At 45.9% G+C, this 18,100-nt stretch overlaps 1 protein-coding gene across 1 annotated transcript in view; it reads right to left on the reverse strand.

The window, feature by feature from the left end:
* Positions 1–7,905, reverse strand: part of glipr2 (GLI pathogenesis-related 2) — a 97,160-nt gene extending 89,255 nt beyond the window's left edge. The window contains exon 1 of the mRNA XM_078226692.1: positions 7,825–7,905. The gene's annotated coding sequence lies outside the window, so the exon portion shown is untranslated. The remainder of the gene's footprint in view (positions 1–7,824) is intronic.
* Between the last annotated feature and the right edge of the window lie 10,195 nt (positions 7,906–18,100).

The following is an 18,100-nucleotide window of genomic DNA, read 5'->3' on the forward strand; positions in this document are numbered from 1 at the left end:
CTGCTGTATGGCTATTCACACTCTTTTTTCTCTCAATGGGCTGCCATTAGCAGCCTTTCCCCTGTTTTCTGTGGCTATGAATCATCTTTCGTTCCCTCACCCTACAGTATAAATATAGAACATAGAACAGTACAGCACAGAACAGGCCCTTCGGCCGACGATGTTGTGCCGAGCTTTATCTGAAATCAAGATCAAGCTATCCCACTCCCTATCATCCTGGTGTGCTCCATGTGCCTATCCAATAACCGCTTAAATGTTCCTAAAGTGTCTGACTCCACTATCACTGCAGGCAGTCCATTCCACACCCCAAATATCTCCCACTTTCTATGCCTTTTAGCTTTGACAAAGGGTTTTCTGGACTCGAAACGTCAGCCCTTTTCTCTCCTTACAGATGCTGCCAGACCTGCTGAGATTTTCCAGCATTTTCTCTTTTAGTTTCAGGGAATCCTCACCATGAGTGGCAGGGTCCAAGTGATGGCTGAGTCACAGCAGGCCACAGCAGAGTCCCAGAGTGCCACAGCTGAGTCACAGCAGGCCACAGCTGAGGGACTCAACAGGCTTTGAGATTCTGTGGTCCATGGCTGAGAGGCTAGAGAGCTTGCAGGAGACCCAGCGGGACAGTGCTGAGACACAGTGGGTTATGGCTGCAGCCCTTGAGAATGTGGCCCAGTCACAGAGGGTCATGGCTGAGGGGCTGCAGAGCATGGCCCAGTCTCAGAGGGCAGTTGCTGCTTCCATGGAGCGATGCCCCCCACTCCCCGACTCAGGTGGCCATCGCAGAGGGCTCGACCACCATGGCTAGAAGCAGGTGGTCCTCCAGGACTGGCAGGGCCAGGTGATGCCAGAGCTTCTGGAGCTCACTGCAGAAGCACTACCGTCCCATAGAGTGACCCAGGGGCCCACAGGAACCCCAAGGGAAGAGGAAGGGCCCGAGCCCTTGCCGGGGCTTTCCAATCCGGAGACTGTGTCTGTGGCTACACCTTTTGATTCTCCCCTTCCTGACATCGGGGTATCTTGGGGCAACAGGGTGAAGAGGGTGTCATGGATACGTCCCCGACACCTGGAAGACACCTCTTCCTCCTCCTCCTCCTGCTGGGCAGCCTCCTCCCCAGCGACACCCGCTGGTCGGCCTCCACGTGCTCCTCACCAGAAGGTTCCTCACTGCTGCGGCAGGTTGTGAAGGGCACAGAACACCACCACATTACGGGAAGAAATCAGGGAGCTATATTGTAGGGCCTTGCCAGTGTGGTCCAGACACCAGAATTGCATTTTGAGGAGCCCAATGTACCCTCCACTAATGGGCCTCATTGTACTGGGTCCCCACATCAGCCTCAGGCCTCTGCATAGGCGTCATAAGCCAAGCCCAAAGCAGGTACCTCATGTCCCCCATGAGCCATCCTTGCACCCTGGGCTCCTTCTCAAAGAACTCCGGGATATCTGAGCTCCTCAAGATGAAGCTGTCGTTCACGCTACCGGCTGTCTGGCGCAGATGTGCATAATGTTCAGCTGATGGTCACACATCAACTGCACATTGAGGGAATAGAAGCCCTTTCTATTCATGAATCGTCGGGGATGCTGGACCAGAGACTTGAGGACGAGATGGGTGCAGCCTATAGCCCCCACATTAGGCATCCCTGCAATGGCCGCAAATCCTGCAGCCTGGGCTTCCTGCTGGTTCTGGTCCAGGTCAAATTTAAGATACTGGCCAGCCCAGTCCTACAGGGCATCCGTGACCTCCTTCACACAGGTGTGGATAGCTGACTGCGAAATACCACATAGATCTCCACTGGGGGTCTGGAAGGACCTGGTGGTGTAAAGGTTTAAAGTGGCCATCAATTTTACAGTCACCGAGAGTGGGTACCTCCCCGTGCCCCAAGGTGCCAGGTCCTGAAACAGGTGGCACAGGTGTCGCACTGTCTCCTTTCGGAGGCGAAGCTGTCGGCGGCATGCGATGTCTGACAGTTGCTCGAAGGACACTTGCATGCGGAACTGCCGGGGTCTCCGCTCTCCCCCCCCCCCCCCCACTCCCGGCGAATGGTGGTCACGTCCTGCCTCCGATGGCCGTCTCCTTCTACTCCTGCGAGTGGTAAGGCCTGGGCCTCCTCCTCAGCTCCAGCAGCAACCAAAAGAACAGCAGGGTCAATCGGTTGCATCACGAAAGCCATTTCATCAATATGAATGAGGGGGTGGGGAGTATTTGGAAAAGGGTAGAGACAGATGGAGAGGTTAAAGATCTCTGCTTGCCCCTAGCCCAGCAACACACACTGCCCATACTACCCACCGCCCTCACAGCAACACAGCCCCCTCATACCCCTCACATTCCCCCAGCAGCACAGTCCCCCCAGAACCCCCCACAAACACAGCTCCCCATACCTCCCATAGCCCTCAGCAACACAGCCCCCCATAATCCCCCCAAACACAGCCCCATCCTCTCCCCAGTAACACATACCCAGAACCCATGCAGTAGTGACTACATGCAGTGCTGCTTGCAAAGTCCTGAGGCTGCAGCACTGGTACTTCAAAGGGCTTCCAGCACATCCCCCACTTGCGAAAGTGCTGCGTGCACTAGGACCCAGCAACATCCCTAGGATCCGAAGTCAGTGCTGAGACCCAGGTCCATGCTGAACATTGGACATCGGACACCATGATCAGCAACAGCCCCCCACCCCCCACACTTGCAGACCCTTCCCGACCTGAAACGCAACATAGCTGCCACGAAACAACCCCCTGTGAGCAGCATGGAGCCGTCCGACGACAGGCACTTACCTCCTCACTAACCCTCACTGATGAAGTGCCAGAAGCTGACTTTTAAGAGTAGTTGTTTTCCAGACTGATCCGGCTGGGGCGAACGAGGTGGTAAAGACAGGCAGGCTCATAAAATGGAACCTGCAGCTCGCAAATTGCATTCAGATGAATGCTAAAATATTTAAATTGACGTCTCGCCTGTTTTGGGTGGGCTCCTGATCGTGTTGATTTTTTTCCCTTTATAAAGTGGGAACTGGCATGAAAACAGGTGCAAATTGCGCTAATCGCTTCATGCCCCACTTTATGACTTTTTTGGGTGCCCCCAGGTCTCCACAGTGCTTTCAAGTTCAATGTGCTGCTGAGAATTAATGTATGGTCCTGGTCTGAGGATCTAAAGGGTTACAGTCCTATGGGACCTCTGTGCTATAGACCTACAGCAAGCAAAATAGGAAAACTTAGATAAAACTCATGTCAACATGAAAATACAGCATACAATTGCTCACTCAGCTTCAATAAAGAACTATAATTCAAGTGTCAGTCTTATTTCAACGCTCTTCCATCAGAGATAGATTGTGGGCTCAAATCCAACTCCAGAGAATTAAGCACAAAATATCTGCTGCGTCTAATGCAGCACACTCATAACATCTTTCCTGTTAATGTTGCTGCAAACACAAGTTGAGTCATGCATGAGAAACTAGTATTACAATTCTTCTCAAATTCTGGTGAACTCATTGGTTTTAATTTTGGTGTAACAGGATCAGCCACTCCCTCTTCCATCAGCCACGAATTATTGAGCCCAAACTTTCACCACGATGCACAGTCTTTGGGCACAATTTTCCAAAAAAATGGCAGAGGGCACCCATTTGCACCCAAGTGCTCCCACTCGTGGAAAACCAGGAGTGTTTTGTGTTGACGCTGGCAGCGCTGAATGGGTGTGGTTCAGCCCATTCAAATGGGCTAGGCTGATGCCCACGTGAATTACTCAGATTATCTGACTCCAGCAGCGCCTAATCACCTCTTTGCCCTGATAAGTGGAAGCAGCATACAAGTTGTCGCTGCAGCCCCCACTCTCACTTCATCAACCAGCATGGCAGTGAAGAGAGCTACTCCTAGCTTCCTGGATGTGAACATAGACAGGATGCTGGACACCACTGACAAGAGGAGAGGCATCCTGTACTCAAGGGTTGGCAGGAGACCCCGTGCTAATGTTGTGGTGGATGACTGGGAAGCGGAGGTGGAGGCTGTGAGCTGCAAAGCCTTACCATGGAATCATAGAATCCATCCAATGCACAAGGAGGCCATTTGGCCCATTGAGCCTTTAGTGACATCTGCATAACCCCCTGTATTTACCCTGCTAGCCCCTCTGACACTAAGAGGCAATTTACCATGGCCAATCCACTTGACCCGCACATTGTTGGAGAAACCGGAGCACCCAGAAACCCATGCAGACACGGGAAGAACGTGCAAACTCCACACAGACTGTGACCAAAGGCAGAATTGAACCTGGGTCCCTGGCGCTGTGAGGCAGCAGTGCTAGCCACAGTGCCACTCAGGAGGACCGTACTTCAATGCAGAAGGAAAATGAATGACCTGCTTTGAGCTGCAAGGGTGAGTACCAGCCTATCTTCCCCGGCATCACTCCCTGTCCATAACTTCTGCCATCTAACATTAAACCCTTGCAATCTTACCAGCTTCACCCTCCAAACCATCCCCTCCCCCTCCTCCCCCAGTAATCCCCATCACTTCCCCTCGCAGGCCTGTCCCAGTGTCCACACATGCCACCTGATGTCAAGCCCCTCCCCGCTATAGCTGACCGGCTACCATCACACAATGTCCTCTTTGTGCCCCCAGGTCAAGACTTCACACAGCCGGAGGGAACTGGAAGACAGGTGGGCTCATGCCCGAGCTGCAGGTGCTTACCCACTTTGAGGAGACGGTGCTGGTAATTGTGGGGGATGCTCCTGAGCAAGCAGTGGCCGACTGTGGGGTCAGATTTCTCCGAGCAAGTGAGAGTTCAACACACCGTTATCCTTCTAATCTATCTCAAGCGAGCCTATCATTTTACACGTCCTTGATATTCCCAAAAGCTGACTCCATCCCTTTTCTCTTCAAGGATCTCCACCAGGTGAGGCTGGACCATCCAGGATTGCAGCCCCCTGCCCAAGCCCTTGGAGAGCTCCTGACCTCAGCTCTGGGGAGAACACAATTCTCGGCACTGCTTTCACCAGCACCATCCACCAGCGCAGACATACTCACCTCAGTGGGACATGTTAGTGGTACTTTATTCCTAATCAAAAAAGCCAATTAAGTCCAATCATGGCCCCCATATGAGATCCAAGCTGACAAGACAAGGATAAGGTTTCCTCCCACACTCCAAAGATGTGTGGGTTCAGTTGATTGGCTATGTTAAATTGCCCCTTAGTGTCAGGGGGATTAGCAGGGTAAATATGTGTGGTTACTGGGTGGGATTGTTGTCAGTGCAAGCTTGATGGGCCGAATGGTCTCCTTCTGCAGTGCAGGAATTCTATGATTCTAGGACATCCCATCTTGGGCTTGATCAAACAAGATCCAAGCTGACAGGATGAGGTATTGCACCCACTCCCAGGTTTGATCTGATGCTTCATCTTAGTCAAAAGGCCGAGATGGCTTTGAAAAATTGCATCAGGTAAAGTCTCGATTTAACCTCATTGGCTACCCTGATTGCTTACTCTACCCAGGGAAAACCACGATCGCAGGCATCAGCACACCTGGAGTGCAATGGGCTAGCCATATCCCCTGCTTGATCATAGTTTCATCCCTGCCAATTAAGGTCAGTCTATTGGGGCACTCTTTGTTGAGCACTACTGCTGTTGCACATCAGCTGGAGGAAGGAACTTCCAAGTGAGCTGGCATTCGATGGACTGCTGGCTCCAATGAACCAGCTGCCTCCAAGGCAGATGTGAATTCTCTGGAAAAACTCATCCCAGCACTTGTGCAGATGCATAAGCAAAGCCAGTCTTCACAGGAGAGAGTGTCGCCAACCTTCCAGCAAGTGCAAGGCCATCTGGAGTAGTGCAGAAGCCTTCTCTTGCAGGAGATAGTGCCCGCAATATGTGGTACCAGGCCAACACTGCGAAGGTGGCTTCCACAGTGGAAAGCCTGGGGCAAAACATCCTAGCCATGTCTGATGATACCCAAAGCTTGGCTCACTCCATGATGTCCATAGCTGAGGCGCACAACTGCAGGTCCCAGTTACACATGGACAGCCAGGGAGCCCGCCCCAAGCAAGGTTACCAAACAAGTGGGGCATGTAGCACCCATATCGAAGAGTGAAGCCACCCCAAAACAGAGTGTATCAGATAAATCAGGCTGAAGAGGAGGAACTAGCACTATTAAATTGTGTCACCACACCATTGGTGACCCCAATACAGACACAGCTCAGAGTGAATGGACACCCATTGAATATGGAGGTGGACATGGGGATAGCAGTATCCATTGTGAGAATTTACAAGATTATTGGGCATCTCTTCACTCAAGTTGAGGGACACTAAGGCAGGATTGGCAACTTATACAGGAGAACCATTATGAGTGGTAGGGACCATGGTAACCCCAGTCACATATAGCAACAAACAGTTCATCTCCCATTGATAGTGGTGCAAGGACCATGACCCAGCCTTTTGGGAAGGGACTGGTTACAAAAAATCCACTTGGATTGGCAGTAAATTTTCAAAATGGGCACCGATAACATATGAGGTATCCAGAGGTTTGCCAGACAGGTCTTGGAAAAATAAAAGGAGTCAAGGCAAACATTTACGTAGACCCAGATGCTCAACCTAGAATTTTTAAGGTAAGACCATACACACTATGAATGGAAACAATTAGAAGAGCTGGAGTTAACTCACCCCATGCAATTTTCCAAGTGGGTCGCACTAGTCATCCTGGTGTTAAAGCCGGACAACACAATCCGGCTCTGTGGTGATTATGAAACGATGGTGAACAGAGCATCTCGCTTAGACAAATATCCAAAGCTGCAATAGACGACTTCTATCCAAAATTATCCAGAGGCCAGATTTTCACAAAGCTGGATATGACTCATGCGTACCTCCAGTTAGAATTAGAAGTGTCATCAAAAAGGTTTATGACAGTAAACACACACAAGGGTTTATATTAAAAGACTCGTCTACCTTTTGGGATATCATTGGTGTGTGTCATATTACAAAGAGTAATGGAAGGCATATTGCAGGGAATACCCAGTGTGGCAGTTTACCAAGACGATGGTCTAATCACAGGAGTCACTGTCAAGGAACACCATGAAAATTTAGAGGAAGTCTTAGTGATTTTCAGAAGCTAGGGTCAGAGAGAAATGTGTTTTCAAGCAGCTGAGGTAACGTACCTCAGATACAGAGTTGACAAAGACGGCCTACACCCAGTTGAGGAGAAGGTAAGAGCCATAAAAGAGGCTCCAACACAAAGGAATACAACAGAATTAAAATCATTTCTGGGCCTCGTAAATTATAGAAAGTTCATTCCAAGCTTGGCAACTTTACTGGCACCCCTACACACTTTGTTGAAAAAGCATCAGAAGTGGGCATGGAAAGAACCACAGGAGGACACTTTTGTGAGGGTCAAGCATCATTTGCAGTCGGACAACGTGTTGACCCATTTCAACCCAGAAAGGCCGTTGGTCATAACATACAACGCTTCTCCTTATGGAATAGGGACAATACTGCCACACTGATGGAGCACCAGGATGGCGCGCCTGATTGCATATGCCTCATGGACATTAGCAGAAAGAAGGTTCATGCAGATCGAAAAGGAGGTTTAGCAATGGTCTTCACAGTGAATAATTTCGATCAGTATGTGTATGAGTGACATTTTACCATCACAACAGGCCACAATCCTCTGTTGGGCCTTTTTTCGGAGCACAAGTGATTCCTCCTATAGCGTCAGCCCGAATACAGCGATGTGCACAATTATTAAGTGCCCACTCTCAGATTGAAGTGCATGGTTGCCAGAAAAGGATGAGCAACACTGGTGTTCATGTAGGCCCATGAGAGAGGACACTTGTCCAAGAGGATGCAGACTACTACTTGTCATTACCTCATGGAATCTCTGGCTTTGGAGGGCCTCACATGTACGCCTGCCTTATTTGACTCATGCTATCGCCACTTCTCCTGCAGCATATGCTTCCTTGAACTCATCGCCCTCATTCCTTTCGAAGTCCTCCTCATTGGAGGAGACATGCAGTAGAGTAACTTGGAGGGGAACTTCCAGGTTGTGATGTCCCCAGGTATCTGTTGCTCTTGTCCTGCCATATAGTTTGGAAAGTGCTGCCTAAGGAACCTTGGTGAGTTCCTGCAATGCATCTTGTAGATGATACACACAGCTGCCACGATTCGTCAATTGTGGAGGTAGTAGTGAATGTTTGAGGAAGGGGTCACAATCAATTGGGCTGCTTTATCCTGGATATTGTCAAGCTTCTCGAGTGTTGTTGGAGATGCATACATCCAGTTAAGTGGAGACTAATCCATTATACATCTGACTTGTGCCTTATAGATGGTGGACAGGCTTTGGGGAGTCAGGAAGTGAGTTACTCGCTGCAAGATTCTTAGCTTTTGACCTGCTCTGGTAGCCACAGTTTTTATAGGGTTAGTCCAATTAAGTTTCTGGTCAATGATGTTCATCCAGCAGAAGGAACTCTTCAGCTGCAAGCAATAAAATAAAACAAAAACTTACTCCAACAAGTAAATCAAAGAAAAAAGGTTTAATAAAGAAACTTCATTACTCCAACACTTGAGGCCACACCCTGGGCCATCCAAGCTTCCCACAATTCCCAACTGCTTCTTATTTATACTGAGTCAGCTGACTACCACATCATTTTGTCTTTGGTTACAAAGTCTACTGGGTCAGCTGACTCTCACAGCACTCAATTGGTACTTTCTTTCCCGACTTTGCCAAAAAATAACTCTGTTAATGTGTCAGACAAATAAATCCCCATATCCAATGCCTCCACTAATGCTAGGGTTTCAGCCACCAATGTGCTTTTGACGACCCTTTTCATTTTCTTTGCTTCCCAGGCCAAGGGACAACATTTTCCTCCCTTACCTACCAAGTATATTATGAATCCGGCACTGTTCGAATGCCCATCTTGTAGATTAGCATGTGAAGCATCACTAAACACAACTAACTTCATGTCTTCCGGTTAAAGTTTATTTATTATTTATTGGTGTCACAAGTAGGCTTACATTAACACTGCAATGAAGTTACTGTAAAAATTCTCTAGTCACCACACTGACTGTTCGGGTACATTGAGGGAGAATTTAGCATGACTAATTCACCTAACCAGCCCGTTTTTCAGATTGTGGGAGGAAACCAGAGCACCCAGAGGAAACCCACCCAGACACGGGGACAACGTGCAGACTCCGCACAGACACTGATCCAAGCCGGGAATCAAACCTGGGTTCCTGGCGCTGTGAGGCAGCAGTACTAACCACTGTGCCACCCTAATATGCCACCATGCTGCCCTTTAAACATTAAATTCTGTGTTTAGCCTATTGATTACCCTCTTTTCAAATTCTTCTGTGCCACCCCATAGGAAATCATCAACAAGCATCATGAAAATTCCAGCCAATTTTCCTTCAGACTTCCAATAGAACAGTGCAGGATCTGCTTTTTTTTTGACGCAGCCAATTTTCAGCAATACAGATTGTACAGAAAAATACCAAATCCTTGATGCATCTCTTAATCCGTAAATGCATTTGTTCAGTTTCCACAATTGTCCCTGTGTATTTCCTGCTTCTTTCAGTGACTTCAAAAAAACTTTTCTTTGAAATGTTTCACCCTGCAGAAATGCTGCTTTGATATCTATCAACTTACATTCCCAATTATTAGATGCTAAGACAAAGAAAAAAAAATTCAGTGTCACTTTCCCTACTATGGATGAATCAACTCTAATATCTCTCCCCTCCAAATGTTCCTTATACCTATGGGCTACTAATCTAGCTTTTGCTTTATAAGTCCCATCTTGCAAAACTTTCTCTGTGCAAACCCACCGATGGGACAGAGCAGGCTGCCCTTTGTCTGGTACCTCGGTGTACACCCCAAACTCTTTCCAACTGTCCAACTCTCTTTGTTTGGTCTCTCTTATTTCCACGAGTTCCATTTTATCGGCAGCCACCAACACTTCCTTATCATGGAGACTTCTACTCCTATTACTATCATAGGTTTGATTCCTAGCCTTCCTCGTTAAATTCCGGCCTCTACTGCTGTTTCTGTTCCTGTCAGGGCTGCTACTCTCAGATCTCTGTTCTCTGTTGACACAACTTCGGTCACAGATTCGTGCCTTTTTCCTGGGTTCACGAATGCTCACAGTCTCACCTTCAGAACTTAAATCCTGCTTTTTTTTTTAACTTCCATCTGTCTACCCCATTTTCCCAATCTATAGCTTTTGCTTTTTGCCCTTGCTCTTGAGCCAGTGTTTATACTTTCCTGCTCTTCCATTTGGTTATATATGATACCACTGTGCCCACTTTGGGGAACTGAATCTTTGAAGTAACAAATTAATCCCCTGCCTCATTATTACTTAGCTAATCATCAGAGTTGCTCAAGATACGTGTATGTGAGGTGCAAGGTGCTTCCTGTATTTCTACATTTTGTTCAGATGCTCCAAGTTCATAATCAATTTCCACTATTCTAAGAATGGTCACTGTCTGGTGACCATGTTGTAATATAACCACCTTGCCATCTGTCCCTATCACTTTCCCGGGCCCTTTCCACTCTTTTATAGTATACCATATCATTTTTTTCTAAATGTATCTCTGACGTTCTTATGCAATGCCTTAGGTCTTGTCTTATCTGTTCGAAAAGCTCAACCTTAATGTGGAACTTTCTCCCTGCATGCACAGCATTTAGAAATGCAGAAAAATTGGAGCTAATGCTTGTCCCTTCTAATGCTGGAGGAGCATGTTAATAGTGATGGCAATTTTGGATTCCTCTCATATACCAACTGGTACGGCCCCCCCCACCATTTGTAAAGAATTTTTTGCATGCACTGCCCACGCTAATGCAATCTGCAATTTACAGCCCAGTTGATCCGCCAAAATTTTATGCAGCATATGATCTATAACTGCGTGATTCCTTTCACCGAGGCCATTGCTGAATGGGCTTTCTGCTGCAGTATGCATTACTACAATATTTAAATTTTCGCACATGTTTTGAAACTCATCATTTGCGAATTCATCTCCATTGTCCATCAAGAATTTAGATGGTGTCCCCCACATTGTTCCAATCCATTGAGTCATAATTTTATCTATAATAGTCTTTTTATCTTGGCTATAAATAACCGTAGATGTGCTAAAAATCAGATGCCATGTCCACGAAGTGCAGTAAATAGACGCCTTTGAAACAGGATAAAGCCGTGGTATTCGGAAACAGTGCAGACCTACATTTTACAAGGTCTGGCCATTATTGCTTTCCCTTAAGCGAACCAAAATTATCAGACCAAAGGATTCATGATACATTAATGATGCTTACAGACAACATTATCCCATACCTTCAGATCCATTGCCACCACATCATTGAAATCTCGTGCTAATGGTAGACTCACGACTAGATGCGGGGATGTCCTATATTTTATGCAAATTTACACTGGGCTGATATTTGCTGTATGAGATCATTATATCTTTTGTCCAGCATCGTGCAGCAGTGCTTTCAGTCTCTGTGGTACTGGGTGAGTAAATTGCTTATGAAGTTTCAAAATAATCTTTTTGTCCATCATGCTGTTGTCTATAAGCATCACTAATGTATCATGAATCCTTTGATCCGATAATTTTGGTTCGCTTAAGGGAAGTCAATAATGGCCAGACCTTGTAAAATGTCGGTCTAAACTTTTTCCAAATACCATGGTTTTATCCTGTTTAAAATTGATGTTCATCTGGGCTTTATTCACAGACCTGTTTAACAACAAAGGTATATCACTGGAAACTACATCTGTACTTATGAATAAGGATTCCTGCAATCCTATAGGGAAGTACCACCCTTTTGGAAGATGTTAAACTATTGTCATCTCCAAATTGAAAGCAGGTGGAACTTTCATATTTTTTCACTTTCCTTTGGTCTTTATGATCAAGAGACCCTAAATAACAATTAGCCAGTCTTGGCCACAGACAGTGGATGTACATCCACTATCCAAAATAACACAGTTGAAAGAGTCTATCATCAGGACGCTCATTATAGGGTTCAACTTTTCTGTTACTAACCCAATGCCTTCTTGGCCCTCATCTTCGTCACGGTTGGTTTCTATGCTTCTAATCGGACGTGTCAAAGCTAAGGCCATATGTTGCTTTTTTCTTGGTATTGTGGTGACAAGGGTCCACATTTCCACTTCCGTCTTCCATTGCCGAGATGGTTCAGCATCTGAAAAGACAGGGGGACAATCAAACGACGTCAGTTTACTTTTACCTTTTGCCATGATTGTATCCTGAGTCTGTAGCACTTCTTCAAAAACAAACACCACGTTACGATGGGTTTTCCTTTGCTACCAATGTTCATCCAGCAGAACAAACTCTTCAGGTGTAGGCAATAAAATAAAACAAAAACTTACTCTAACAAGTAAATCAAAGAAAAAAGTTTAATAAAGAAACTTCATTACTCCAACACTTGAGGCCACACCCTGGGCCATCCAAGCTTCCCACAATTCCCAACTGCTTCTTATTTATACAGAGTCAGCTGACTACCACATCATTTTGTCATTGGTTACATAGTCTACAAGGTTAGCTGGTCAGCTGACCCTCACAGCATGTTACCATTGGTCACATTATAACAGATCCAATGTTATCATTGGTTACATTCTAACAAATGATAACCACCAGGGTGTTGACACCGACGGTAATGCCATTGAATGTCAAGTTGGTTAGATCCTCTCTTGTTGGAGATAGTCATTGCCTGACATTTATGTGGCCCAAGCCTGGATATTGTCCAGGTTTTGCTGCATTTGGACATGGATTGCTTCAGTATCTGAGGAGTATTGGATAGTAATAAACATTATGCAGAGTCAGGAAACATCCCCACTTTTGACCTGATGATTAAAGGAAGGTCATTGATAAAGCAGCTGAAGGTAGTTGGTTTAGGACACTTCACTGAGGAATCCTTGCAATGATGTCCTGGACTGGTATGAATGACTTTCAGCAACCAGTCATCTTCCTTTGTGCCAGATATGACTCTAAGCAGTGGAGGGTTTTCTCCAATTCCCACTGACTTCAGTATTTCTCAGGATACTGTGAGGTCTCAGGATACTGTGTCTCAGGATAGTCTCAGGATACTGTGAGGCAGCAGTGCTAACCACTGTGGTTAGCACTGCTGCCTCACAGTGCCAGGGACCAGGGTTCAATTCCAGCCTTTGGTCACTGTCTGTGCGGAGTCTGCACATTCTCCCCGTGTTTGCGTGGGTTTCCTCCGGCTGTTCTGGTTTCCTCCCACAATCCAAAGATGTGAGGGTTAGGTTGATTGGCCATGCTAAATTGACCGTAGTGTCAAGGGGACTAGCCGGGTAAATATGTGGGGTTACGGGAATAGGGCCTGGGTGGGACTGTGGTCAGTGCAGACTCGATGGGCCGAATGGCCTCCTTCTGCACTGTAGGGATTCTATGATCCTTGATGCCGTACTTGGTCAAATGACTGTAAGTGTGCCAACTGCATTCCATTATTCAGGCAGAAACCCCCTGATGAGTCTGTTATAATGACCACACCCTGCACACATACTGGGCATGAATGACACTTGACTGAACTGTCCTCCTTCTCCCTGGTCTAGAACAAGGACAGCATTGTAAACTGAGACACCACTTCACTCTTCCCGTTATGGCCTCGACCTATTTGTCCTCTCAAAAATGCTCTTCCCCATTCTGGGCCAAAGGACGTTTATAGCCCACACAGCCCTAGTCACATGTCAGTGTGCATCGTTTGCCACTATTCCCTGTGGCCCCTTTCACACCAACCCATCCTATGGCTGCTCTGATAGGTATGTCCTTGCCTTTGAATACTCCAAGAGCAATGTGGTCTGCCTGCCTAGCATGGCGCAGATTCCAAGGTGCCCCGAGCATTGCGCAATGCAAAGTATGTGAACAAATCTCAAAGTTACGAGTGAAGTGCTAGTCAGCAGGTGCGCGTTGCTTATATCTAGTTGTGAAACATGTTGGTCTCATTAGACACAGGCATTCCCTATTGATCCAGAGTGGGTGAGTGATTTCAGCAAGCAGCCATTATGGTGAGCATTGATCATGTCCAAGTATATTAACAAGATGTACCCAGTCAGGTGCAGACATTCACAATCTGTTTTCTCACTGATGTAAAACTGAATTTTTCACTGTTGCGGTGTTTTCCATGGTGCCACAGTGGTTAGCATTGCTGCCTCAGCGCTAGGGACCCGGGTTCGATTCCCAGCTTGGGTCACCATCTGTGCGGAATCTGCACGTTCTCCCTGTGTCTGCATAGATTTTCTCTTGGTGCCGCAGTTTCCTCCCACAGTCCGAAAGGAATGCTGATTTGGTGCATTGGCCACGCTAAGTTCTCCCTTAGAACCCAAACAGACGCCGGAGTGTGGCGACTAACAGATTTTCACAATAACTTGATTGCAGTGTCAATGTAAGACTACTTGTGAAAATAATAAATAAAAATAAATAAATAAATTTTCCGCTCCCGTCTGCAGTGGGTGAGAGTAGAAAATCCTGCCTTTGAGCGCTATCAATTGAGTCATAATAGACATAAAACTAATTGAATTAAACCAGTTAGAATAAAATTCCTATTACAATTAAACTCCTGTCATCATAAACTCTAGTTTACAATAAACCCATACTGCTAAAATAAGGTCTTATTCAACAAAACCCTGTCTCAGTTATACTCTGTAATAACAAAACCTGTTATAATAAACATAAACATCATAATAAACTCCTGTATTAATAAGCAGCTGTTACAATTAAATTCCTGATATAATGGAATCATAATAAAAACTAAATCTTTATATATCTTGTTGTATTTAATGGTATTCCAACATGCTACTTTGTGTGGCAGTGTGGCCCTTTTAAGAGGGTTGTTCGTGGGTCATACGATCCACAACCCCACATCCCCTGTGCCTGGCCTATCAGAAAGTATGAAACATGCTGTGGTATTGACATCTGTACATTCCAATTAATGTGACTATTTTGTTGAAAAATGTGAATGGTGTGCTATTGGATGTGAGACACAGTACTATTGGGAATCTCACACACCCATTACAAGCACACTCAACAATGTGCATTTATATAGCATGCAGATGTAGCTGTTCCCAATTTTCCCAATGATGTACCTCAATCTAACTTCAGGAAAACTCACCACTGGATACCTCCTGTGGCTTCTCTGCTTGAGACTGATGATTGGTGCTGAATCAGGGAAATGTTTATTGGGTTAGCTTCTTAGTAATCTGATTATACTGGCATCCCTGCACAAATGTTGCCTATAAACATTGAGGATTTTGATTTTATTTTATTTACTGTTGTCACATGTATTACGATGTGGAGATGCCGGCGTTGGACTGGGGTAAACATAATAAGGAGTCTAACAACACCAGGTTAAAGTCAACAGGTTTATTTGGTAGCAAACGCCACTAGCTTTCGGAGCACTGCTCCTTCGTCAGGTGAATGGAAGATCTTCCACTCACCTGACGAAGGAGCAGCGCTCCGAAAGCTAGTGGCGTTTGCTACCAAATAAACCTGTTGGACTTTAACCTGGTGTTGTTAGACTCCTTATATGTATTACCATACAGTGAAAAGTATTGTTTCTTGCGCACTATACAGACAAAGCATGCCAATTATAGAGAAAGGGGAGAGTGCAGAAGGTAGTGTTACAGTCATAGCTAGGGTGTAGAGAAAGATCAACTTAATGCAAGGTTGGTCTATTCAAAAGTTTGATGGCAGCTGGGAAGAAGCTGTTCTTGAGTCGGTTGGTATGTGACCTCAGACTTTTGTATCTTTTTCCCGATAGAAGAAGGTAGAAAAGAGAATGTCCGGGGTGTGTGGGGTCCTTGATTATGCTGGCTGCTTTTCCAAGGCAGTGGGAAGTACAGACAGAGTCAATGGATGGGAGGCTGGTTTGCATGATGGATTGGGCTACATTCACGACCTTTTGTAGTCCCTTGCGGTCTTGGGCAGGGCAGGAACCATACAAACTGTGATACATCTAGAAAGAATGCTTTTTATGGTGCATATCTATAAATGTTTGTGAGAGTTGTAGTGGACATGCCAAATTTCCTTAGCCTCCTGAGAAAGTACAGGTGTTGGTGGGTTTTCTTAATTATAGCATCAGCATGGAGGGACCAGGACAGGTTGTTGGTGATCTGGACACCTAGAAACCTGAAGCTCGTGACCATTTCCACTTACTATGGTCATGATGAGTTGAAGAATGGCTGGAATAAGCCACAACTTCTAACAGAGAGAAAAAAATATAAGAGCAAAAAGTGGACACAGACAAACACTGAGCAGAAATGAAATAATGGGATTGATATGGGAGAGACAGAAAGAATCAAGTTGCCAAGCCTCCAGGACCCTCCTGAAAAGTTCAGGAATTAAAGCTTCATTGCCTGGAAGCAACTACAAGCAAAAATCATTGTGGCATTAACACAAAAAGGTGTCTTCTTCATTATCTATTCATCAGCCAGGTAAATATTGCTGTTGGAAGATAATGGCTGTTTGACTGGGTGAGGTGGTGGAAATCAGATGTCACATGATGAAAGATACAGCTAGTCAAATCTGGCCTATACTTCGAGTGATGCAATTCTCACAGCAGGCTCTGCCCTTCCTGTTCCAGGAAGCTTTTCATCAAAACAAACACAGGAAAGCAGTTTATACCACTTTTTGGAAATAACAGATCAGTTAACATTTTAAGTGTAGCTCTTTTATCAGAAGTTGCCAATACTAACTTGTCTGTTTCTTCTCCATAGATTAGGTTAGGTTGATTGGCCATGCTAAAATTGCCCCTTAGTGTCCTGAGATGCGTAGGTTAGAGGGATTAGCGGGTAAATATGTAGGGATATGGGGGTAGGGCCCGGGTGGGATTGTGGTCGGTGGGGACTCGATGGGCCAAAATGGCTCTTTCTGCACTGTAGGGTTTCTATGATTCTATGATTCTATGAGATACTTCTTTCACTTTAATTTTAGCAGCTACCAACTTCCCCTTTTGCTCATTTAAACTGGGGCCTCCAAAAACATCTCCGCTTTTTTGTATGGTAAAAATCAATGGTATAATGACACCTACTGCCAGACTGTGCAACCAGATTTGCAAGTCCAAAAAGACTGGCTCACAAAGCAGGGCCAGTACTGCCCACTGCTGGGAGTGTCCACCCACGTAACATGTCATGTTCATGCTGCTCGCTCATTACCCTCACTCAGGCAGCAGCCAATGCTACCAGTTGATGATTCAAGCAGGCTTAGGACCTGGGAAAGGGGCAAAGAATGCCACAGGTGCCAGTTCTCTGCAGGGCGAGATCACACATTAGCTTCTCTGACATCAGAAAGGGAGGGGTTTCCCACTGAAACCCACCCCGCCCCTTGCTGTTAACCCCCTTCTGCCTTTGCCCCCTTCCCCACAATCCCTATTCTACGGCTGCTTTCCCACCGTCACTCATGTCACCTGGGATCCAGTGATGATATTAGATCTTGGATGTGTGCTATACCAGCAGCTGCTACCCTGCCACCCCCCGATTGGTCAGTAACTCTCAAAGGACAGGACTTCCACCTCTGGGATCCTTGATGCTGGGGAAGGCCCTGAGTGGCCCTTAACAAAGCAGGAGCTTCCTAAAAGATGTGATGCAAAGCTCCTGTTGGTTCTTCAGCTAGCAGGCAAGATCCCGCATATGCCCATTATTTCCATGTTAATAGAGCACTTAGAAAAACATAATATGATTGGGCAATCATCACAGATATATGACAGGGTAATTGTATTTAAAAAATGTGTTGACGTTTTTGAGGTTAGACAAGGAAGAAACCTGTAGGTGTCATATAAACCTATCAATGTATATTTAGATTTTCAAAAACCATGCAGTAAGGTACCAAACAAGAGATATTTGCACAAAATTAGGAGTAATGGAGTAAGCAGGTTGTAAATAGTAAACAGGTTGTAACTAGTAGGATACTGCAAAGTTCATTGCTTGGGTCTCAGATATTTACAATCTATGTCAATGGTTTAGCTGACAGATAAGGGATACAGAAAGATTAAGTGAGTTGCCAGGAATGTGGCTAAATGTAAAGCTATACACCCAAGGGAAAAATAGAAAAGCAGAATATTTTTGAAGGGGTAAGACTGGGAAATGTTTGTATTCAGAGGGCTATGGGTACATGGGTACGGAAACACA

This window comes from Mustelus asterias, chromosome 13, assembly GCF_964213995.1.
Source record: "Mustelus asterias chromosome 13, sMusAst1.hap1.1, whole genome shotgun sequence".
In the NCBI taxonomy this organism is placed as follows: Eukaryota; Metazoa; Chordata; class Chondrichthyes; order Carcharhiniformes; family Triakidae; genus Mustelus; species Mustelus asterias.